Source organism: Teleopsis dalmanni, chromosome 2 (assembly GCF_002237135.1).
Source record: "Teleopsis dalmanni isolate 2A chromosome 2, ASM223713v2, whole genome shotgun sequence".
NCBI lineage: Eukaryota > Metazoa > Arthropoda > Insecta > Diptera > Diopsidae > Teleopsis > Teleopsis dalmanni.
Window position 1 is genome coordinate 32,641,941 of NC_051847.1, and position 23,259 is coordinate 32,665,199.

Here is a 23,259-nt window from a genome sequence, read left to right on the forward strand (position 1 = left end):
AAAATTGTTTTTTATTTAAAAACTATAAATAGAATTGAAAAGGAATTTCAGATTGTATATTGAATAGTTTTAATAATTATAATTCACAATAAATTTAATTTTCAATTAAGTCAAAAATATAATTTTCAGTTTTTTTTTAACTCACAAAAAATTTTATAAAATATATATATTTATATATATATATATATACATCATATGTACAATTTGAAAGTCTCCATTTCGCAATCAGAATCATTTATCAACCGCTGAATTTCCAAAATGGTAAAAACTTACTACAGAAAAGGTAATCCTCTTATAGGTTCCGACTATGTATCCGCAAGTTATCAAAAATTATATCGATAGGTTTCAGTACTGTAAGATATTCTACGGAAGACATTTTAATAATGTATTTCAGACCTAATGGCAAAATCCATTGCATATATTGAAATAGAAATTTGATCAAAAACTAATTTTGGAATCATAAAATGGATAATACTGTATTATTAAGAAGAAAACGAAAATAGAACTTTATAAAAATTGGTATTTCTGGTAAGACCATTTGAGAGTGAGAGATTATATCAGTCAGATTAACATCACTGATATAATGTCAAAATTTCATGACATGTAAATAAAAAGAAGTGGAGATATATATATTCAACAGACACTAAAGTCAATTTTGTATTACATACGGAGTGTTAAAGAAATATTTCTCAATACGCGCACTACGTTGTTGTGGTGTTTCGTTTTCTTCTTTTGTTGCCAGTTGTATTCTCTCATTCTTTGAATATGTTGTACACAGAACTGAACCTATTTCAGCTCATCTGTTAGGATCACATTTTTAAACTTAAATAAATAAGGAGACAGATTCTTCCAAATTTTTTTTTATATATAGAGTGTGATTTTGGAGAACATAAAGGGTTCCATTGAAGTTGTTATAAAAAATAGGTTTCTCAAATACAACTTTGTTATTGTATGTGCTTTTAGTTTGGCCACGTATTTAAAATTTAAAATTGAATAAAATTTATAAAATTTAATTTTGAAAGAATTTATAATTTATGATTTAGATTCGTGATAAAAAAAGTTACTATCAAATTTTTATATATAAAAGCCTTAAGGGTATTTTGAACTTTAAAACTGCCAAAACCAAGCCTTTTAATTGGTGTTGGGTAATCCAACTCAATTACAATTGAAAAATTCAAATAAATTGATTTAAATATATTCTTGTAATAAACTTTATTGTAATTAATAGTACTTTGTTTTTAACTATTCCATACATAATTATAAACCTTAAGCCAGAAGACAAGATAAGATACGCTTGCATACACGGAAGTCGCATGGTAAGTAGCGCTGCTGATATCATAGAAAGAGTTATGACGGTCATAAATTTACACCTAAAAATTAGGTCAACATTTCTACAAAAACTGTTGATAGAATAAAATAATGTTGTTTATAAAAAAAAAAATTAAATAAAAATGATAATAGTATAATAGCGTCATTAAAGTTTTGTTGACATTGTAACAAAGCAATTATATAATTAAATGGTTGCACAATCAAATTACAGTGCTTAACAGATAAGTTAAAAAATAATTATCTGTGATTCTAATAAGTGGAAATAGTTTAATTATTAATGAATTGGATGGATAATTTTTATATTTCATTGGTATTCACTCAGAATGTATAGGTTTTTAATGAATTTTTTGCTCCAAAAATATTGCAAATGAATATAAATATGATTTAATTCAATGCAACAGAAAAGATAATCCGATCATTACAATTAGACAGACGAGGAAAACATATCAAAAATTTAACATTCACGTATATCCACGTATTTATTCATATTGAAATTATATATGACAGTAGTAAACCCATGTTAGCATTCTAAAAAATATTGCAGAAATTGTATATATAATCTTTCTCACTCTCTCTCTCTCTCTATCTCTCTCTCTCTCTATCTCTCTCTCTCTCTATCTCTCTCTCTCTCTCTCTCTCTCTCTCTCTATCTCTCTCTCTCTCTATCTCTATCTCTTTCTATCTCTATCTCTTTCTATCTCTCTTTCTTTCTCACTTTCTCTCACTTTCTCTCTCTTTCTCTCTCTCTCTCTACTACTACTATGATCAACTGAACGAGGGAAGTAAACACAAATATGTTATATGCAAAATACCTTTAATACTATTATTAACATTACTTAATACTACCCTTAATACTATTAAAAGTCTACAAGGGGATGATCTGACCAAACCATCTGAAGTTCTTTTGGATTATAGAAAATGGTCCACGACTTTAACACTTTATTGAAAAACACTATTTGTGTAATGAAAATTCATAAGTGACTGTCGAAGAACACTAATTTAAGAAATAGTTATAGCCGAATATTGCCGACTATGAGCCAGCAAGTTATCAAAAAATTGATAATAACCGTAACTTTTTCTTTCAGAGTTGTAAAAAAACAGCATTAAGTCTGAATGAAAGAAATTGGCATCACTTTTAAAAAATATTTTAAATACTTTTTTTGACATATATTTTTATATTGTGTTGTATACAATATGAAATATAAAGATTTTAAACACTAAAAATTAATTAATTTAAATAAAAGAAAACAAAATGAATATTAGAAGGGCAATGGTAAGAATATTTACCTTGTATATTAAAATCATTTAAATAAATATTTATGTATTTGAATTTATTGGTAAATGAAATAAATGCTCTTATGATTTTAACGGATGACTGGAATTTTACAACATATTTATACTGAACATTCACAATAGACTGATTTTTGAACTTGGCTGCACTGAAACTTAAGATGTAAAATGACGACTAAACCCTAACTCTGAAAGTTTTAAGAGTATTGTTATTGTTACTTCACGTGTTTTCTTTCGTAAGTTGCGAGTATTTTTTTGCTACTCTGAAAGAAAAAATTAAGTTTAATGTTAATATAATAAAATCTTATACGAAAAGATGTTCAGTGTAGGACGTAGGATTTTACACCTAATGGTCTAATGTCTATATAATATATATAGGTCTAATGTGTATACATGGTTTATGACAACAATTTATTCAGGTTTTAAATTATTAAAAATTTTTTTAACACTAGTTCCAGTCTGAATATTTTTAATTGGAATAACATTTTATGGACATTTTAGCAACACTCGAAAAAAAAACAACAAAATTTGACATTGAAAAGGGAAAATCCACACAAAATGCTCACACACATTTTGCTCAATTGCTCTTTTTTTAATTTAAATAAAGCATTATTACATTCTAGTATATATGTATGTATATTTTTTTAAATGAAGGCGAAAAAAGTGCGAGCGATATTAATTTGCATTAAATTGTGCAATGAGGCAATACAATTTAAACCAGACACAACAACAACAACAATAAAAACACCAACGACAAACGAACAAAAAATCTGCTCACATTGTTACACTTGCTGCAAAAAAGCACACAAAAAAAAAACAAACCCACGAAAAAAGGAACGCAAATACAAATAAAAAGGTGAAAAAAAAAAAAAGTGAATTTTAATCGCACAAAAAAAAAGCAAGAAAAAAGCAAAAAAAACGAGCCTGCACAAAATACGCAGCACACAGCTTCACAACCTTGTTTATGGTTGCTGGTGTTGTTCTTGTTCTTTTTGCTGTTGTTGTTGTAGGGTAAATACAGCTGCTATTGCTGCTACTGGAGCATCATTGAATTATTGTAGGTGTCTGTCGGTGGCAGCGCGGGCAAGTGTAAAAGAACTTAGAAGTGTTTTTAGCAAAATGAAATCCGAATGAGGACAACCCAAAATATGTATTAGCAAGCAAACAAACAACTGCACAAGCACATACATACATACACACACACACACATACACATTCCATATAACGAGGCAAAAAAGTAAGCGACGATTGTAATTGTTTTGTAGGTGCAAGAGTTGTGGATGCTAAGCGCTTTCGTTTATATGGGAGGGGATATGCGAATTTCGTTCCTTTTTTTTGAGGGGGTTATGTATGTATGTACACAATGTACATTGTACATTCAATTTAAAATGTCTGCCTGTGAGTAACCCAAATTTACTTTGATGCTAACAGTTGTTAGACGTAAGCAAAAAGGCAAACAAATACAGACGCTCTAAAATATTTTAGGGTGCACAACACAACAACAACTATTTTACACATACACATGTGCTTATTTGTGTATGTAAACATTAAAATGCAAACTCGCATAATGATGAGTCTCATATGAAAATTGCTTTAAACGTATACATATATGTATGTATGTATGTATGTATGTATGTATGTGCTTGAGACTTGGTTGCGTCGCAATTTAGCCGTGACCCTAATTCGTTTTAGCTCGATACACGGCAAAAATTTTAATCTAGTTCACTTTTTTGTTATGTTCGAGCATTCGAAAATTCTTTATTTATTTGATTTCTATTTCTTTTTTTTATTTCATTTTTTTTTATAATATGAATTTGTTTAGTTGTTCTTCAACATTTTTTTAAGTTTTTATTTATTTTTGTTTTTTTTTTGTTGTCTATTTAAAATTTGTATTTGTTTAAAGAATTTGCGAGATTTTTGCTGTGAATGAACGCTTTAGATTTAGAAATAAAATAAATTTTTTTTTTCATTAATCATTACTTTATAAAAAGCAAGAAAAAAATATTTTTATAAAAATTTTTTTATTTTTATTTTTATTAATCATTATTTTAATAAAGCGAAACAAACAAAATAAAAATCAGTTCTGGTATTAACAGTTTAGAAAGGTCAGGAGAGGATAACTAGTGTTTTATTTTTGAATTAAAGTAGGTTGTAGCATCAATAGACGTTAATAGAAAGGGACTAATACGCTTGTTGCTTGAACTCCGTATAAAGCGAATGATGTTGTTGTGGTGGTAACCGTCGGAGATCTATCTAACAAATTGTATGAATGGAATTACAAATACGTAATACTTGGGTTAGAAAGTGGATCAGAAATGATTATATCAAATGGGAAGAAGTGAAACAGATGGACGATATTATGGGGAATAGAACCACAGTTAGGGCAATCATTAGACGCATTTATGTGTGACAAGTATTTTAGTAGTATGTAACTATATCCTGACCTCAATTGAGAGAGTTTTATACAACGACTTCTTGATATTGTTCACTAAAATAAAGTCCAAAACTTTTTTCTTCAATTTCCAGAAATATAACATTATTTGAACCCTAAATGTCTATAGCTAACTGGAGCTGGTTGTTTGCTATTATTCATGTATTCCTACATTTAGAAGACTACTTTAAAGACCAGAAAACATCTGATTACTAATCAGTATGTGTTATTTCACACAAATTAGGTCAAAGCTCCTTATGTCTGGTAATAATAAACACACATATTTTGTCATTTTGCATATATTCTGTTATGTAGAGCTCCGCAATAGTTCACGTGACCGCTTCAATTGTAAAATAAAATGTATTTTAGTGCAAAATAAATAAATTGTTACATAAAAAAACCAAATATAAGTTTTATTTTCGTATCAGAAATAACAAATTGCGAATTTAAAAATAACTAATGGCCCACAACAAATACTACCCCGCTTAATCAAAATTATAGATACGGGCATATATGCGATACTCACACTATATACGAAAATAGCTCTAAAAGACATACCAACAGGTGTTTTTATATTCGCCCGAGTATTAACCCAAAAACCAAAAAGAAAAACGTGATTCTCTATCTTTTTTGGGATAAATAAAATAGTTGTGTGTTCGCTTATCAGATGGTGGGGTATAATGCGACATTAGTTTCGTCTTGACTAGCGACGCATTTGTCGACGACCCTCTCCGCTTATCAAAATAAATGTCTGTCGTGTCAATAAATTCCGCTCACCTCAATTTGTTGCAACCGCGACATGGGAGAGGAGTGAGTGTTGTAATGTGGGCTACACACAATGGTTTTTTTTTGATGTGTACTACATATTTTATCGTTTATAGTAGCGCCAATAGCTGATATAGTTTCGATGGGGTGATGTCTCTAGGGCAGATAGACACAAAGTACTTATGGTATGGTACGTATTTAGGTTACTAGTGCAAGCATTGAAAAAAAATTCTACGTAATTATGTGTATTTTTTGTGACTAATGAAAATGTATAGGTGTGGGTGTATGTATGTGTTTTTTGTGTGGGAGTTTGTTGTCTCTTTCCTTTTTTTTTTTGCTGTAATTAAGGTGGAAATTGTGATTAAGGATTTATTGGCCAGAAATTTGGGTCATAAAAATGTAGGCGCATTAATTAAGCAAAGCTAATGAATTTTGATTAATTTTAATGGCAATCATTCACAAATGATAAAGTCTGTAAACAAGTGGAGCATTATTTTCACTTTAGTTCGGTGAAATACATTTGCTTTGTAAGATGTTCTTCATGAAATTTAGGGATAGAATTAGGAAAATATATTGAATTACAATTAACTTAATTGTGGAGAATTGTAAGTGGAATTTTCTAAAAGTAATTAAAATTAGATACCAACTGTGAAAAATTTCACTGAATAATAAAAGAAATATTAGTTATTTGATGTGAGGGTAATGGTTAGTGCATTATTTTTCATTTGTTTCAATACCAAGAAAATCAAAAAGTTAGACTGCTTGGTGGGAATTGACATGGAACCCGTAAAGTTTTAAGCAGTCTGCTAGATCAGGAATTATATGGAGGAGAACAAAAGAATGTGAGGTAAGAGATGCAGTTTGCTAGCAAAATGATATCGTATTTTACTCCCATAGAAGTGTTAGATAACTATGAGAAATTCTGTTATCCATTTTAAAATATAAGCAGTTAGTGGTTGCTTGTATATAGCAGCGAGCTTTAGAAGAAAGCTTCAACATATATTCAGACCCTATATATCTGTAACTGACCAAGAGTTTTTACCAAAACTTACAAAAATCTAAAATGAATTTAGATTTTATATATATGGGTATCTTATACATTTTAAATAAATTTACGACTTTACAATAAGATTAGGACCCCATTTATCTGTAACTGACGATATATTTGTACTAAAACAAAAGTTAGAGAAACTTCATGAATTTAGCTATAGTGCACACAGGGTTCTTATACATTTTGGACAAGTTTCAACCATTCAATGTAGATCCAGACTCTCGATATATAGACTTGCAAAGTGTTTGTACCGAAATAAAACTTCGGTACGAAAAATGCTATGAGTTAACCTTTGGTACTCATAGGCCTCTTATATATTATATCAAAATATTCAGCTAAATTAAATGGGATTACGTTTTAGGAATGTAAGCTAACTATGCATAGAAACAAGGCAATAAAATGGCAGACAAACTTAAATTAAATTCTTAAATTGAATTCTTTTAGGGTTTTACAATCTAAAACGCTTTAAAGATTACATAGAACAAAGATTACTAACGAAGCTAGGAATTCAATCCAACTCAGACTACAGATACTATAAAGAAGGAAAAGAAAAGAGAGAAACTTCATACCATGTGCTTGGGAAATGCCCGGCACTGATGTACAAGCAAAAGCAACACCAAGGAGGGTATTTCATGCATCATGAGGATTCAAGACTAGAAAAGATAGACTCTATATTGTCTTTCATTAAAGAGATGGGACTTGAAACACTCTAATCGGACTAAGGAGCACAATAGATCTCTTTGGTCGCAGTGCACTACCCCTTTTTAAATAATAATAATAGTAATGCACAGAAAATGATTTTATAACCCAAGCAATATTAAACAGATGTTGCCAAGGTAAAGGGTTAATATACCTTATTAAAAATTACACAGGGGTTTTACTGTATTGTCAAACTGTGTTGGATAAGTTTAGTAAAGAATAGGATATAATCTAGGATAATTGTGTCAATAAGACACAAGACAACATCGTTGTTGTTGCAAATTCGTTAGTTTTATTGTAATAATTTTTTTATCATGTTGGTTAATGGTTCGCATAACCAGCAATTTGCATTTTAAATCGTAAGTATGCATTATGTAGTTAGTAAAAGTATAAAATAAGACTATATAAGAATAAATTTAAACCACCTTAAGATATTTTAAATATAATATTAAAAGTAAATTTAAAAGTCATTCCGATCTTTATAATAAAAATGATATATAAAACTTTTTCTTAAAATAATATTTAGTGATATTTTACACATTTGTGACTCATAAAGAGTGCACTGTTTCGCAATACAACTACAATCCAAAAATATACTTAAGATACATGTATTCACACATACTCATATAAAATAAATTATCACTTAAGTGCGTACGAATGCGTTATCATACAATTTAGCTAAACCAAAAACAAATACTTGTGTTAAACAAAAAAAAAAAAAACAAGAATGAAAAAAAAAAATTAAATAAAAATAATATTTGAGTATGGCGAATTGGAACAAAACTAGCGGAAAAAAAATTATATATGGAAAGGGTAAACAAAAACGAATTGAGGTTGGTCAGGGCGAAATCTATAAAAATAACAACAAAAGAAAACATAAATATTCAGGAATGAACTTAATTAAGCAATAACCAGAAAACTTGTAGTTCCCTTTGCATAAAAAAAAAAAAAAAAAAAATACGGAAATGGTGTGAAGATTTGATAAAATAAATAAATATAAATAAAACCGATGATTCTTTAAATAAATAAAAGAGATTTTTATAAAAACTTTAAGATAAGTATAATTAAACGAGTGGCAAAAGTAAAAGTTTTTTATACAATCATTCATTTATTCATTATATTATATTTATTATATTATATATATTAAATTATATTAATACACTATGGTAATATCCAAAAATTTATGATGAACCCAGTTATTTGTCCGTACTGTGAACTTTTCAGTGTATTTGGATTAACGGAACCGGACTGTAATCTAAGAATTTATATGTGTAGTTTAAGGTTTGCCATTTTACAATAACAATCGTTTAGCCACCGTTGAACCTGCTACATTTGCAAAAACTTACTAAAAAAATAATGACGATTATTCAGATCGAAGTTTCTTCCGACATGTTGCAAACTTTTTTCTTGATGAATATAATAATAAGCAAAACAAAACTGTTTCATCTAGAAAGCGAAAAATTAAAAATAAGTTATATAAAATTATTATTTCTTCATAAGTGTACTATATACTAAGTGGATTCATAAATACCCGGTCTAAGTAATAAAAAAAAACAATTTTTCTTAAAATTATAGTTTATACTTCAATATAGTCCCCTTTTAGCTTAATACACCCAGTCCAACGACCTTTCAACCTTTTAATTAATACGATTCATTAAGTCCTTCAAAATATACCTCAGTTTCCCATTCTACTTTATTATTCGATGCAAATCTCTTTCGCTGGAGCCATCTGTACAAGGCTTTTCAAGGTGGTGCTTGAGGAAGCAATTCGTACCATAATTCATTTCATTTTGCCATGGTTTTGGTGTGAAGTCAGATGAATATCAATTCACAAATAATGGCTCATAGTGTTTCAATTAATAACACTAGACTTTTTTATATGAACGGCACAAAGGACTGTATTTCTTGAAGCTCTTGACTACATTAAAAATATTGATCCGTCATGTAATGACCGAGCTATTCTTAGCTTTGTGTCTAGAGTTTACAAAAAACTTACTTAAAAGGCTTCAATAATGTAAGATATCATATGTTGTTGTATTACCTTCTTATAGTTAGATCCAAATAAAGTAATATATTGAGGTATAAATAAATGAAAAATTTCTAATAAGTTTATAGTGTTGACTAATTTGTATGTTAGAACTGAGAATAGAAACTTTTAAAATACAAATTGCATATTAATTGAATAGCAACTAAGAATGTTAAAGAAAGTGCTAAATTAAAATATATAAATGCTTTATAAAGCATTATTATTGTATGTCGGAAAACTATAAATAGATTTTCAGAGCAAATAAAGACTGTATATCTTTATAGTTTAATATAAAATTTTAATTAACCTTTCATATATTTGTTGAGCATCTCACTTACATTTAAAGTCTATCTTTTACTAAACTTTCTTACAAAAAATATTTTATGAGAATTCTATGAAATTATTGAATCAAAATGCTGCAAAAGCTGATAAATATATATTGAAAAATATTTTCTTTTGGATTTGGATCTTATTACTTAAATAGTAAAAATAAGGATTACCAAAAAATTATAACTAAAAGTAAAAGTAAATATATTTAAAAATTTTAAAATTATCTTAAACTAACTTTAGACAACCAAATTTTCTTAATTTCGTTAAAATAAAATTAAGTTGATTTCGAAAGTGTTCACACTGCCCCAAATTAAGGGAATCATATGTTTTTTCGTTTAGAAATCCAATATTTAATTTAATGTCGCTCCAAACATAATTTGTATCTGGAAAATTTTAAAGTTGATTATTATAACTATAAAAGATAACATTCTGTATTTTTATTAGCTTTAGTGGATTTTAGGCATGTGAATTATTATTTTTCACTATATTTTAAATTAATAACAGTTAATTTTTTCTCTATATTCAAATTTAAAAATTTGCAACACTTTCAAACTCAACTGTCACTGACATTTATTAAAAAAAATTCAACTTTATCTTTCGCATAAAATTTATCTTACGCATAGTTGCGTTTGAAATATCCCTTGTTTTTAGCTTTCGCTGCAACGAAATTAAGACTATTTTTCTTAATTTCGTTCTAACCTCAAAACTAAATGTTGTATGAAAAAAAAACTTAATTGCGAAATTAAGTAGTGTCTAAACAAAGGATTAGAAATTTTACAATATACAAAGGATCTTAAAAAATTAGTGCTAAATTAAAGCACATTAATGCTTTGTAAAGCATTATTATTTATCAGGAAACAATAAATAGACTTTCAGAGCAATTAAGGTTGTGTATAGAATAAGTATTCTAGTTTAATATTAAATTTAGATTAACATTTTAATATATTGGTCAGGCATGTTTGATGAATTAACCGTGTCACTCTAGGAACTAATAAATACATTTCTAATAAATTTAATAATCTATCGAATCTAATAAATACATATTGAAAGAGATTTATTTTTTGAAAATTAAATATATTTCATAAGTTATATGATAAAAAAATTTATGTAAAATATTGTAACTAAAAACAAAACCGGTTATATTCAAGAATTTTTCAAATATATAACAAAAAGTAGTTAATTTCATAAGCAATTATTTTTATTTTTAAGTTTATTTTCTTATAACTAAAATTCTACAATTTTATTAATGTTAATCAACTTAATCATACCAAGATAATAATCATTTTTAATCAGAATAATTTAAGGATATTTATAAAATATATGATAGAAAATAATTATTTCAATCAACAATTTTTTTTTAAGATTATTATCTTCTAACTAAAATCTTAGGCTTTGATTAAAATTAATTAATTAAGTCATCTTAATCATACCAACACAATTATCTCTTTTAATTGGGATAATATAATTGTGTAATCAGTTAATATTTCACAACTGATAAGACGTAAATCTGTTTGGTTGTCAAAATTTGATTTCATGAATTAATCACAGCAATTAGAAGTAAAATATTGGTAAGGCTTTAATAAATTCTTAATCAGAAATATGATTGATTCTACTCCATTAATCTTCTGAAATTAAAATTCATTTAATGCGAAACGCTCGAAACAAAAGAAATGGGTTTCATGTCAACACCTAGAAACCACAGTGACGTACAACAGACAAGGACACAGAGAGCACTGCAGAACGAGTGGAGAGAGTGCAGAGATTATATCGACTGCATATAAATCAGTAAATATTATATGGTATGAATGTGTAAGAGAAGTATTCCGTAGAAATAAAACGAAAGAACAAAAGACAGATATGAGCAGGCAATAGAATATATAAGATTGATTGCAGACAACGTAATGAGGACAAAGAACTGAAACCCACGCATAAGAAAAACCTTGTGTAGTACAGAAATATACAGAGGACAAATATATATACATAGAATAGTATAAAAAAAACAAGAAGAGGTAAATTAAAAAAATATAGCAAAATACAAGCTAAAGAAAATATTCAAGAGAAAATACATAAAAAAAACAAAGCCGAAATGTGAAATTTGTTATAAAAAAAAATTTTAATAGAAAAGGCAAAGCAATAATAAAATAACAATAAAAAAACTAATAAAAAAAGTTGCATCTTTAAAAATAAAAAATGGCGCTTATTTTTAAGAATTTTGTGGGATTTTTTTCAAGTGTATGTGTGTGCTGGCCAGCATTTGAAGGTCACTGATTCTCTCTCGACGACTGTTCTAAATAAAAAAATTGTGTCGAAATCTATTTCAAGGTAGCGAAATACTTTTTTTTTTAAAAAGCGGGCAATAAACTGAAAAAAAGATTTTATATTTCAATTATTTAGGAATAAAAATTTATTGAAAACCAAATGTTATTAAAATTGTTATAGAGAAATCAACATACATAAATCCCAAATAAAAATTAGTCATTTAAATAAAATTTATTTGTAATTTTCATCTAAAAAGAAACCTGAGTATTTTGAAATTTTTTGCATTTTATATATTTTTTTACATTATATATAATTTTTTAATGGATTTTACTTCTATTAAATAATAGAAGTAATAATACATAATATTATAATAGACTACAATTTTTTAATAGTAGCAGAAACCAAGAGGAAAAAAACTTAACAGGAATAAATTAATTCATGAGTATATTAAAAATATCACACGAAATTAAACTAATTAATTAAACTTATATGAATTACGAAATAAAACACTTCAGTTATGCATGTAGTCAGTGTTCAATATAGATCACATGACTGTAGAGAAAAAAAAGCATAAATCAGAATACTAATGAATGATAAGAAATGATATTTAAACAGCATTAAAAAAGATAAAAAAGTAGGAAAAAAATTGCAATCACATCAACGACGCATGTAGTCAGTGCACAATATTACTCATATAACTATAGAGAAAAAGAAGACATTGTACTAAATAGTATTTAAACAACACTAAAAGAGCTATAAATGGAAGGAAAAAGAAGAAAATAACAATAACCGTACTTTATATTAGAAATAAAAATGCTGATTTGAATAACAATTTCTAAAAAAATCTGTGCGCACAGAATTTTAATAAAACATTTGTTTTCTTTCTTAAATTCTTAACAATCAAAGATATATAAAGAGCGCTCAATCAAAAAATTTATATATTTTATATATTTTATAAAAAACTTAACAACTTATTTGTTTATTCTTGAAAAGACAATGGTGCACCGAGACTTATTAGATTTACACTTCTATATTTATATTAGGTGCCCTAAGCTAAATTGGTTAGTATAATGAAAACGAGTAGTCATATGATGTCATAATCACATTATTCTTATGTAATGAAAACGTATTTGACACACCAGTCAATTATAATTGTCATTTAAAATGACAGTGAAAACAAGGCTTTAGTCATCTCTTCTAATATAATAGGCAGGAGTTCTAATAGCTTGGCACATGCAGTCCAAACAAATTATATACAAACTATTAACTAATTAAAAAGAAAATCGAATATTTCTTCAGACCACTGATAATGAGTACGTGGTAATATTCGAAACAGGGTTGTATGGTCAGCCAAATGTAATAAATTAACAAAAATTTTGTTGTTGTCTTTTCTTTTCTATTCGAACCCTTCTAACTTCTAAACAGTTTCTTTTCGTGAAAAAATAACCTCACTTTCGGCAAGAAAATATTAACATAAAAAATTTATTGATTACTAAGTCAAGTTTTACATTAAATCAATGCAAGACCGTACGTTGGACTAAGATTAGTAAATATTTTTGGTTAAGTATAAAATTTAAGAACAGCTTTTTATATATATTACAACAACTATTTTAAGAAACTTATTATCTTAAGAAATAACTTCTACGTAGTTTGTAGACTACTTCCACCAGACTAACTAGACTACTTAACTTTATTAGAATTATTAATAAACTGTATTAAAATGTATTAAATTAAATAAATAAAACTTATCTACTAAGTTTCGGTATTAAAGTGTATTAAAATATATTAAATTAATTTAAATTTAAATTTAATTAAATATGATAAATAAATTGTAACTTATCTTTAATGTTAAGCGAATTCTTCATATTTTCAATGAAAAATTAAAACAATAAAGAAACTTACATTTAAGTGACATAACATAAATATCGTCGACTTTTATCTTTTATCTTACATATTTGTTTATATACAAATTTTCACCTAACATAAAAATAACATAAAACTGATATAAAATAAAAGCTTTCACATGCGTTTCTCATACGTCACGTGGGCTTTTTCTCACATAGCAAATGCGTAAAAATATATATGCCGCGTAATAAATGCAGGATTTGTCATTCATTGATATATACTGTGCGTATCAAAACAGCTGATTTTAATATAAATGACATTCATTCATTCTTTCGTTTTAATCATTTAACCATTTTACTATAACCATAGACAAGTCATTTTGCTATTTTCATAGTAGATACTTTTGCTTAGCTACTGACAGTAATTAGAAACTATTTATAGCATAAGTAATAAATGAATTCATTGTAATCTGATTTAAATATAAACTATTTTTCATATTAACAGTTTTTATTATACACAGACTATATTAAATTAATTAATTAATTCAATATGAATATTTAATGTGATTTAATCTTAAAGAGAAATCAGTACAAGTGTATTTCATACATTATGTATTTACAGCTAAATATATTAATTTATTGCATTTATTTTAGATTAATAGATGTCTATATTAGTATAAACATTTAATTATTAAATAAAATGATTATTAATTACGAATATCGTTTATAGATTTTGTATTTACAGGTAAATATTCAAATTTATTTCATTTTATTTAGATTAGTAGTTAGATGACTATACTAGATTAAGTATTTAATTAGCTATCAATAATAATTAGTGCTTATTTTTTATAAAAAAATATGGTAATTAGTTAAAAAATAATTGTATTAATCATATTATTTCTTTATAATGTTTTATTTAAGCTCATAATTCAAAAAATAGCTCAGAACTAAACTATTTGGATAATCAGTTTAACAGCTCAGTTTTATACATTAAAGATTGTTGCGTATACGCACTGTAGTTCCGTGTTAATACCACTAAGGAATCATAATACAAAAAGTAGGACTTATTTTAATTTTATAAACACAAACTAAACTTTTTAATATCAAAGAAAATAATAATATTTATTATTATTAATAAAATATTTTTGAAAATATGATTGTCTCATATCATGAATTATAAATGAAGTGTCATATGACAATATTGTCTATAATTTCTATAATTTTATTTAACATTTAGCAAAGACAAACGGCTTTCGAATTTATACGGAATTTAAAGCATACAAATAAAATGAATTCCTTTAAATATTTTAATATAAAAGAATTTAAAAGTATTTATAATATGTTTTTAAATATAATTGATAAATATATAATAGATATAAATATAATAGATATAAATATATTAGATATAAATATAATAGATAAAAATATAATAGATATAATTATAATACACATCATTATGCATGTATGTGCCCGGCTAGCTCAGTCGGTAGAGCATGAGACTCTTAATCTCAGGGTCGTGGGTTCGAGCCCCACGTTGGGCGATACATTTTTTTGTAGAGAACATTTTTTTTATGAGCTTAAACTAAGGAATAAAGATTTTAATATAAGTTAGCGATTTATAGTATTAATAGTAATATTGGACAAAAATAGTGATTAAAGAGAATTAATTGAAAATAATATACGACAAACAAGGATGAAACAGAATTGGGATTTTTTATGTGGCAATGCCATTTACAATTATTTAAAATTAAAGCAGATTAAAGTAGATAGCAGAAGGACAGCTAGTGTTCATAATAATAAAAATCTAAGAGCTCTATTTCATCACTGATATCACGCATCAAGACCAAATTTTCAAGTGTGATGAACGACTTGGTCTATACTGCAGCAACTTCTGTAGTACCTGTATACCGGCGGTCGTAGAAAAGACACTAGAAGATCTTTTATGTTTATATTCAGACTTTTCTAGAACTAGGCTTCGGTACCCTAATCTTCAACACACTCGACGATATTATTAGCGTTGGTCAGATTTTTACATTTATCAACGCTTTCCGCTGCTTCTAGCCAGAATGGCTGGTTCTATCCAGAATGGCTGAGATAGATGTCACGACAACTGAGAGATGGAATAAGAGATACAATAAGTTTACAGTTTATTGATTAGAAGTTCAAGTCTCATATATCAACTCTTGAGTATATGTTTCAGTTGCAAGAAAAATATGTTTTACTTATAACACATTATTTAAAAGTATCATATGCAATCTTTATATGATTATTAAGTTAAAGATAACTCTTATAAACATAACTGTGATAAGTTGTTTAATAAAAATTTTGAATAAATCATATTTTTTATAATTAATCATATTTAGATACATTTTCTTAATACTTTTGAAATTAATTCATTTTGAGTCAACTCCTTAATATAATTCCATTAAAATTATTTGAACTGTTTTTAAGTATATTTTGCCTGCATTAATTAAAATTTGATTTATATAAGTCATAAAAACAAATAATAATATTCTTTTTCCCTCCTCACTAATTATTTTTCGTTAATGAAATTATTTATTTTAACGTTGGAAAAAAATGTACTAAACAAGACAATGACTTCTGAGGCGCAATAAATTTTGATAAACACAAATGCAATAAATAAATTCAAACAAACGAATTGACAGTAGAGGGGGGGAGCAGTGTAAAGAACCGAACATTGTTAATTTTTTCTTTTATACTAATATTTTGGCTATATCGAAAGTAAATTTAACCAATACTCTAAGTGCAATGAGTCAGAGAGATTCAGTCAGATTATTTGCTATAAAAATAAATAAAAATTAAAAAATATTTAAAATTCTTGGAGAAATAAAAATAAAACATTTTTAAACTATTAAGAAAAATATTATTAATAAATTATTTTTAAAATCTGCACACTATTATGTAGAAGCAATACGTTAAGCTCAGAAAGTTGTTTGTATTGCTGGAGAAGTTTGTGGGAGACAGGAGAGATCAGAATAGATATAGTCAGCATATATATGCCAGCCTGACTGTTACTATATCTATTGGACTATCTTAAAACGGTCTTGAGAAGGTTTTAAGAGAGGTCAAGTCCTGATACTTGCATTTCTAAAATGGTATTTTAACTATTAAATTAGAAGATATTTCCAGAGATATTCCTGAAATTTCGCGCTATTTGTTGTTTGGTCTATCTTTGGTCTACCTAAAAATTCATGTAAAGTTGTAAAGCCGGTTGAGGTATCTTCAGGCAAGTGACAAGAGGTACTCTTGCGAGTGCTTCCTTGACTGTGTTGTATAGAACGATGTTGCTGAAGTGCTTCCCCTCATACTTGCGCTTGTAGTTTGTGCAATCACGAATGAGCTTGCGGTCGAAGAGACGAAGTCTTTTCATCTAGGCGGAAGTGATTGCAGAGTACTGTTTATAGGAGAGAAGCTTAACTGCAAAGTATGCCTAAACCTGTCGTTATGGATGACATAGTTCACGTAGGATGAAGTTCTGCCGGTAGGATGGCACAATATTCGGATACTTTAGGTTTGTTACTTCCAAATGGGGGTATTGCCAAACTTTAGATTGATCTGTCTTGTCTTTGGTTCAGAAAAGCTATGGCAGAGAACTGGAATTTAGCTTAATCTTCCATCTGGTGTAGTAGTAAAGTAGGATCATGAAATAGGCATACAACTCATTGGAGATGCAGTTGGGGTTTGACAACCTCGTCTTTATAAAGTCAAACGAAGTATATAAAAAGTATTTTTAGAAACTTTAGTGTGTATTTATGTTGTATATTCAACATTTAATTATGGTATTCATTTATTATTTTTACTATTAAATTTATTTTAATATTAATTTCCGTACTCCTTGAAACAAACTTTGCTCAATGACCGACCCTGAATTGTATTTTTGTTGAATAAAGACTAATGATACGTTTAATAGTATCTCTTATTGCTAAATATGTATATTCATTTACACCTATAGTACACTGGTATATATATCTATAAATATTTATAATATTTGTGTGCAATTATTTAACAAAAAATATATTTATTGTATTTGTTTTACTATTGACTCTCACTTTTAATAAAAACGTTCGCGAAATTCGCTTATCATGACGTTAAGAGTGCAATGAATTCATTAAATATAAATAGAAAAATAAAATTATATAAATGAAATTCATACAATATAAAAAGAAATTCATATATATATACTTACGATTAAATAATTTGCGATTATATGCAATAAATATATATTTATGTATTTATGGGATATTTACTGGAGCAGAGCTAAGTATTTATTAATAATTATGTTATTTTGTTATACTCTATAAATTATATGTTTTTAATGTTTTAAAAAAATTGAATAATTTTTTGTTTTAATGTATATAAATATATAAAAACCCAGTTCCGATAAATGCAGGAAATATAACAAAAATTAGTTATGAATTTTTTACATTAATATTAACATATTAGTATCATGAGAAAGAAAAATGACATGCTCGGACTTATGAGATCAATTCTGCTTTACCTAGGCAGGATCTCCTAAACTATAGCATAGCTATAAAAGGCTTTCCTTTTAACTTTAATGAAAAAAAAATAAGAAAAGAAAATAAAAGTGTTACAAAACAACATGTTGCTATTGTATATTTTGTTTTTTGACTTTATAGTGAGCACCTTACAGACAACGAACTTAAACTACAAACACATCAATAACCAAGAATAGTTCATACGCCTACCCTATAAAATTCTAACCGGTGGTTTCAGGAAAATTTTTCCAGAAAATGATTTTGAGAGTGTAAAAGTCACTTATCGAGTTAAGCTTTCAATGCTTTAAACCTTCGAAAAAAATAAAAATTACACTAAACAACATCGTTGTTGTTGTATATTCTTCTTTATGTTATGTGTATCTAGTATTTATATTTGCAGTGCTTATACTCCTCAACTTAAATTTAGCTCAAGTGTGCGCATATATGGCTTTCTAGGTATCTACACTGGATAAACTTTAGCAAAATGTAGACGTCGGGATAGACGTAAGCCGGCTCTCCCGGCTAACGGAAAAAATACATCAATAAAAAAATATAAAAATAAGCATAAAATAAAAATGTCGAAAGTATTCACTGAAAAGTTCTGCATAATATATTCAATATTGAAATGAAAAGAACAGCAGTTCTCCATCAATTTATGAATATGAAAAACTTTATATTAACAAGATATGTTCATATTAGTACAGCCTTTCAATATTTTTTTTCTTCTAATACATATATAAATGTGCACATAAACAACAACGACAACAACAACAACAACAATACAACTTAATATACAATAACAATAGAAGTCTGCTACTACTGTGATGACAGAAAAGAAATGAGGTCAGAAACGTGCGCCATACAAATTATTCAATTTTATTGTCATCAATTAATAAAAGTCTTTCTATGTTGCTTCACACCGTCTCCATCTGCGTCTCCATCTTTGTCTATTTGTAGCCTATGACAATTTTTATTATGAGAATCATACAGAGAATCATATTGTTGTTGTTTTTTGCCACTGCCACTACCACTGGTTTTGTTGTTGTCAATATAGGCTCACCAGTTGATAATTGTTTTGTTGCTGTTAATGTTTAGTTGCGTTGTTGTTGTAGTAGTATGTAGAGTATGCATTGTAGTTGTACGAGAGTATGCATCATTTTATAGTAATTTAATTGTTATTGTAAAAATATAGTTATTTTGATGCTGCACGTTAGTGTGTGTTACCGTCTTACTACCGTATAAAATGTAAACATAACATATGCGCATTTGAAGCCCTCAAAAGAATTGACTTCTATTCATAAAAACTATGTTGTAGTTGTTGTTTTAATTTTTGTTTCGTATTTATAAATAAATAAATTTTTATTACTTACTATTGACATTCACATTTTTAGAATTAGCTAAACAAACAAACAAACACACACACATGTACATATAGTCGAATTTATGCATAACAACACTCCCCACCATTAAACATTTTTTAATCAAACAAATTTTTAGCATTTTTGCTCTTGCTTCCTATGTGCTCTGCTGCTTCTCGCTGTGTAGTAGTCGCTATGTTGTTGTTGTTGTGTAGTAGTTTTTCTTATTGTTGTTTTCTAACAACAATTTGTGTTCTTTTATGTTTTTTCTTTCAATTTTTTTTTGTTTTTGTTTTTTATTTTTTTTTTTGTTAAACTAAAAATTGATATTTTTATATTTGTGTTAATGGGTCTCTGACCTGATTTAAAATATCAAAACATACTCACACAAAGAAAATGTGTGAAAAAAAACAAAAAAAAAATTACTATTAGAATTGTGTTTGCTTGTGTGGTTTTCACTTTTAGTTAATAATTTTTATATCAATTTTAATTTTAATTAAAATAAATTAAGGTGAAACTTTATTAAATTGAAAGTGAATTGATAGTAGCGTCGATGTACAATTCAATTTTTTTTTCTTTTTTTTGTTTTTTTGATTAAATTACTATATAAAATTTAAAAGTTTAAAATTACAAATGGAATGAACATCGATGGGGCAAATGCAAGTGCGGTTTATTGAAAGAGTTTAATTGAAGGGTAATTTTAATTAATTTCTTGCTTTTTATTTTTTAAATTCAATTCAATTAAATAATGTCAAGTATTTTCGGATAATATTTACACAGTTTTAAAAAACATTTTAAAATTTTAAATTAAAATTTTAAAATTAAAAGAGCTATTCCTCTGCACATACATATAGACTAGATACCAACTAGACTAATTGCGAATATTGTGAGGGCATTAAGATACTATAGGATAGATTAGACATAAAAAAAAATGGGAAACCTTTTAAGTTTCAGCAAATCTACAATTTGTGAGGCTATTGCACTCCAACTAAGGACTATACTGCTGTTCAAATGTTGTATCGGTCATCAGTATCATCCAAAAAGCGAACATTGCAAAAGTTGCAATGACAAAGATAAGACTCTCCAAATACTAACTACGCTTTTGTACAGCACTACAGATAAGTGGATTCATTGTGTAAGTCAGAGATGGCAAGTCTAAGTAAAAAAGTTTCTGTAATTTGTGCACTATCCATATCCATTATAACAAATACAATTGTAGGGTGATTCGCGTGCTATTGTCTATAAAATCAGGAAACAATAGCCCCTAGTGAAGAATAACTAGGTATCTGATGAGGACCATCGAGTTTAACTGTGAATACTGCCGTTTTTTGCTAGATTAACGTAGGATATAGGATGAGAGAATGGCAATGCATGTGGGATGCGTTCGAGAATGAAATGATGACCTACAAATATTTTTTGTATGTCGGATTTATTAGAGATAGACTAGATTTCGGTTTCGAATTGAGTCTTGGCTATTTTATATAACGGGATGTGGGTCTGGATGTGAATTTCCGAATTGTGTTTCTTGTCATTATTTAGAGAAATGGATTCATATCTTTTGTTTTCTTTATAATAGACTTATAAGCTTGAATGAGGACCGGCGGAATTTCTCGAAATTCAAATGATAAGTTTATTGGTACATATATTTCCAGAGGAGATGTTAATACTTGTTAGGTTAGGTTTGATTGCACTATCAGTCTAATAAATACACTGTTTTTGATCGTACTATATTAGTAACTGATTAAAAAATAAATTATTGAAAATTGATGTTTAAATATAGAATAACACACTAAATATTATATCAGGAAATAATAATTTTTCTGTATTATAACAATAACCAATAAAATACGTAATTAAAATTTTTATATTCTTGTTAATAGCTGTTCTAGTTTAGTTCTGGAAGATTGTAAATGTCACATTACATTTAAATTAAAATTAAAATCTTTAAAGAATTTATGTGGACTATTTTCTATTAATTAGCTTAATATTTGAGATTGTAAAATTGACCTAATTAATTTTTATTTAATTATAGTATTATCAGATTGAAGATTGCCTTAATCCATTTAGAATTCTTTTCTTCAGTATTGATTTCTAATGAAACATTCATTGCCAATTTTTTAGGTTTTTTTTTGGCGCACATCAACTTTTGACTCATAGACTCGTCTTGCGCAATGGCTTCATCCATTTTAATGAATGGCAATCATACCATTTTTCCTTAAGGTCGCCCTTCCGACAGTGGCAATAAACATTTTTAAAAGATGCATAGAATGTCTGAATGGCATTTAGACACGAAAATATTGGTCACGCAATTTTCACATAAAAAGTCTGTTCAGACTGTTAAAAAATAAATTAACAAAGAATATCTATGTATATATGCATAACTTACATATTGTTAATATATCATCTTTTAATAAAAATGTTCACTCAAAGGAATTTAAATGGGTTTAAATACAATTCAAACAAAGAATTCATTTTAGATATGATTAACAAAATTAAAAGTTCCATTTAAGACATATTTAATAAATTTATGTATATAAATATTTAAAAATATTTCATACATATTTCATAAATTTTTAATGAAGTTCATGTTGAGGTTTGAATATAAGACATTATTTAAAATGGTTAACATGATAAATATAGCTGTGGTTTATGCGTTCGTTCTGAAAATAGCACAGTAATTGTAATATCTGTTTATTTATAAGTAATTTAAATTGATAAATATTAGATTTGAACACATAGTGTTAGCATAGACTTTTTGTATGAAAAAATCTTGTCTCTTAAAGATTCGCTATATGGAGAGTTCTTTTTAACAAGTGTATTTCTGCTTCAAAAACTATATTTTTCATTTATATAAAATGTAGTATCTTTGAGAATTTTTTCAGGATTTCGATACTAATTTCTGATAGTTCGTCGGTTTCTTAATAATTGATTTATCAAGAACTCTGTCTCTACTTTTTACTAAGGTTGGACATCTGCACAATAGATGTGAGCTGCATAATTCTTTTTAGAGCTTTGTTGTTTTAAAGAAGAGATTGTTCTTTCTTCTGGCAAAGGCTGTAAAAATTTATCAGTTTGTTTTTGAAGAATGTTATTTGTTAATAGAAATTAATTTCTTTTTGAAGTTTTAAGTTCTTAACTATAAAGCTGAAAAGGCTAAAGATGCTTTTATTACACTTACTCTTTTGAAAAAAACTACTTCTAACAGACGTATACTAACTGATCGTATATACAATTAAAACAAGATATATTCAGTAAAATGTATATTTATTATACTATAGGCTCAAATATATATGGTGTATAACTGTAAAACTGTATTCAGATATATTTTTGGATTTACTTTTATAACTAATTAAAAGAATA

General features: G+C 27.1%; 1 protein-coding gene and 1 non-coding gene across 2 annotated transcripts in view; one reads left to right on the top strand and one right to left on the bottom strand.

Annotated features, from left to right (window-relative positions):
* The window catches only part of LOC119686398 (ecdysone receptor), a 222,358-nt gene that overhangs the window by 165,495 nt on the left and 33,604 nt on the right, over positions 1-23,259 (bottom strand). The window lies entirely within an intron of this gene.
* Trnak-cuu lies at positions 15,493-15,565 on the top strand. The gene has a single exon. It is a non-coding gene; the product is annotated as a tRNA-Lys (tRNA).